Below are 3669 nucleotides of genomic sequence, written 5' to 3' on the forward strand. Positions count from 1 at the left end.
GCACAAAAAACAAGGTGGCTCGGCAGCCACGGGGACACGCGCTTTCGGGGCGCCCCGCCAGAGACACCCCCTCCCGAGGCTCCTCTTACCCCGACCTCCTCGGCTTCCTTCTCCTTCTTTGGCCGCGGGGACCCAAGGGCCCCTGAGCCCCCAGCTACGATTCTCAGCTGATGGGTGGTGGCGCTGGAACGCCCATTGCGCATGCCCGCAATACCACCCAGGGAAGGAGGCGGGGCTTTCTCCCCTCTCATTGGCCAGTGGAGTTGAGTGACAGCGGCCTTCCCCGCCCACTCTGGGTCTAAGCTAAGGAACAGGGGTTTCTGCAAAATCACACAGTACACAGGAGGTGTTCTTTGAGGTCTCAAGTGCGGATGGCGAACGCCCTAGTTTGCGTGTAAAAAACAAAAAGAGGGAATGGAGAGCTGCTGTTTTCTTTATCTGGTGATTTCGGCCTCCCTAGACTTCAGGCCGTATCATCAACTCATGCCTTACCTTGTTTCCCAACACTTAACTCTACAGTAGACCGTATTCGCAAGTCCATTAAAAAAATGCAAACGTATAAATATGCAGTTCTTGCAGTTCTAACAGGAACAATGAAGGAATAAACGAAGAGTAATTTCCTTGTGCTCTCTTAGACAAGTTTTCATAGCATCCTTGAAAGGCAGGATGTAGTTTTCCCAGGATTTGAAGTGAACAGAGAATGTTCTTATGATAAATATTCAAATATAAAGTAATCGTTAGATAAAAAGCATCAGTTGCTTCAGGTGAAAGAAATACCAAATTAATTAATGAGGTCTTTACTGGGGCTTCTCAGGCGCTGTAGTAGTAAAGAATCTGCCTGCCAATGTAGGAGACACAAGAGACGCAGGTTCGATCCCTGGGTTGGGAAGATCCCCTGGAATAGAAAGTGGCAACCCACTCCAGTATTCTTGCCTGGAAGATTCCATGAACAGAGGAGCATGGTGGGCTACAGTCCATGGGACTACAAAGAGTTGGACCCAACTGAGCACAAAGCACATATTTGTCTTTATTAAGGCAACAGTATTTTCTGAAAGGATCATCAGGACATCAAAATCCAGATAAACTAAAGTGGAAAAGAAATCTAAAGCCAGAATACTTTGAATTGGTACCACCCAAACAAATTTTTGGAGAAGGAAACGGCAACCTACTCCCATATTCTTGTCTTGAGAATTTCAAGGACAGAGGAGCCTGGCAGGCTACAGTCTATGGAATACAGGGAGCTGGACATGACTGAGGGACTAATAGTTTCACTTTCACTTTAGGAGCAAATTTTAGGTTGTTTGTAATTATGCATACAAATGTACTTAAGTGAGAGGTCACTCAAGGATAAGAAATATAAGAGGCTCTCTATTTATTTTTCATTTTTCTCCTTTAGAGAAATGGGAACAAGAAATATTTTATTTTTTTAAAAAATTTTTGGTTATGCTGCGTCTTTGTTGCACCACTCAGGCTTTCTCTGGTTGCCCCATGCATGTGGGATCCTAGTTCCCTAAGCAGGGATCAAGCCCACATCCCCTGCAATGAAAGGCAGATTCTCAACCGCTGGACCACCAGGAAAGTCCCCAAGAAATATTTTCTAGTTCTCATTTTTCCTGAAGAATACTGTGGTGTAAGTGTGACAATAGGCAGCAACTTATACTTTCACTCTGTTAGAAAAAGATGGGCAGGATTGTCAGACAAAACGCACACACCCGAATCTAAAGGGGCAGCATGATTCAGCTAGAGCCGATTGTGGACTTTTAGGAACATTGGCCCAATATAATCAAATTATCAGCTTTGTTGAGATATAGTGGAAATTCTGACTTTTTGCGAAATTTTTTCCCCAGTATTCTTAACCTTTTTATAAAACATTCTGTAATCAAATAAAATATGTATTTCAGCCTTTGTAATAGATGATAATTTCAGCCATCGAGTATTAAAGCTGGAGAAAGCCTAACAGAAAAGCTAGCTCTATTTCCCCATTTGACAGATGAAAAAAATCTGAAACCCAAAGAAGCATCATCAAAATTACACAAATAATTATGAGAAGCACAGGTCCAGGTAACCTAATTCAGCATCTTGATTTCTTCCTTTATTTCATTCAGCAAATACTCACTGATGCTCTGCCCTGTGCTAGGTGCTGTGTGAGGCACTGCAAATCTCAAAATGAGGAGGATACAGTATTTTCCCTCAAGGAGTGAGATCTTTCCCAGAACACTGCAAGAGATGCTGTGATAAAGATTTGTACACAGCACCAAGGGAGCCCAGAGATGAGGATCACTTACCGGGACAGGGACCATTCCAAAAAAGGAAGAGTTACTAGAATCTTGAAAAATGTGTAAGAGTTTACTGGGGAGGCAAGATGGGAAAGGACATTCCACTCAAAAGGAAGAACACATAAAACATAAAATCATAGGCAAGTGTAAACTCTCAGGGATCTCTTATGACTTTAATTAGATAAAGCAAAGTGGGTGGAATGGAGGGGCATGAGACTAGAAAGTCAAATGGAATTTACATAATGAAAACCTGCATATCATGTTACATGAATACCTAATAGGAGTTAAAGTATGAAAGCAAAGGTGTGATGTACTCATAATTCCATCGTATGAAGACGACTTTGCAGAATGGGGGAAAATAAAGAGAAATAGTGAGAGGAGCTTCCCAGATGGCGCAGTGGTAAAGAATCCACCTACCTAATAGAGTTTTGCCAAGAGAATGCACTGGTCATAGCAAACACCCTCTTCCAACATCACAAGAGAGGACTCTACATATGGACGTCACCAGATGATCAACACCGAAATCAGATTGATTATGTTCTTTACAGCCAAAGATGGAGAAGCTCTAGACAGTCAGCAAAAAGTCTGGGAGCTGACTGTGGTGTAGATCATGAATTTCTTATTGCCAAAACAGACTTATATTGAAGTTCAGTTCAGTTCAGTTCAGTAGCTCAATTGTTTCCGACTCTTTGCAACCCCATGAATCGAGCATGCCAGGCCTCCCTGTCCATCACCAACACCCAGAGTTCACTCAAGCTCTTGTCCATCGAGTCGGTGATGCCATCCAGCCATCTCATCCTCTGTCATCCCCTTCTCCTCCTGCCCCCAATCCCTCCCAGCATCAGGGTCTTCTCCAATGAGTCAACTCTTCCCATGAGGTGGCCAAAGTATTGGAGCTTCAGTTTTAGCATCAGTCCTTCCAAAGAACACCCAGGACTGATCTCCTTTAGAATGGACTGGTTGGATCTCCTTGCAGTCGAAGGGGCCCTCAAGAGTCTTCTCCAACACCACAGTTCAAAAGCATCAATTCCTCAGTGCTCAGCTTACTTCACAGTCCAACTCTCACATCCATACATGACCACTGGAAGAACCATAGCCTTGACTAGATGGACCTTTGTTGGCAAAGTAATGTCTCTGCTTTTGAATATGCTATCTAGGTTAGTCATAACTTTCCTTCCAAGGAGTAAGTGTCTTTTAATTTAATGGCTGCAATCATCATCTGCAGTGATTTTGGAGCCAAAAAAATAAGGTCTGACACTGTTTCCACTGTTTCCCCATCCATTTCCCATGAAGTGATGGAACCAGATGCCATGATCTTGGTTTTCTGAATGTTGAGCTTTAAGCCAACTTTTTCACTCTCCTCTTTCACCTTCATCAAGAGGCTTTTTAGTTC

The 3669-nt window shown here is 43.3% G+C and overlaps 1 protein-coding gene across 1 annotated transcript in view; it reads right to left on the bottom strand.

Moving 5' to 3' along the window:
* Positions 1–196, bottom strand: part of STX7 (syntaxin 7) — a 55299-nt gene extending 55103 nt beyond the window's left edge. Inside the window, exon 1 of the mRNA XM_010839687.1 lies at positions 90–196. The gene's annotated coding sequence lies outside the window, so the exon portion shown is untranslated. The remainder of the gene's footprint in view (positions 1–89) is intronic.
* Between the last annotated feature and the right edge of the window lie 3473 nt (positions 197–3669).

The sequence above is a fragment of the Bison bison genome, unplaced genomic scaffold (assembly GCF_000754665.1).
Source record: "Bison bison bison isolate TAMUID 2011002044 unplaced genomic scaffold, Bison_UMD1.0 scf7180017864132, whole genome shotgun sequence".
Lineage (NCBI taxonomy): Eukaryota > Metazoa > Chordata > Mammalia > Artiodactyla > Bovidae > Bison > Bison bison.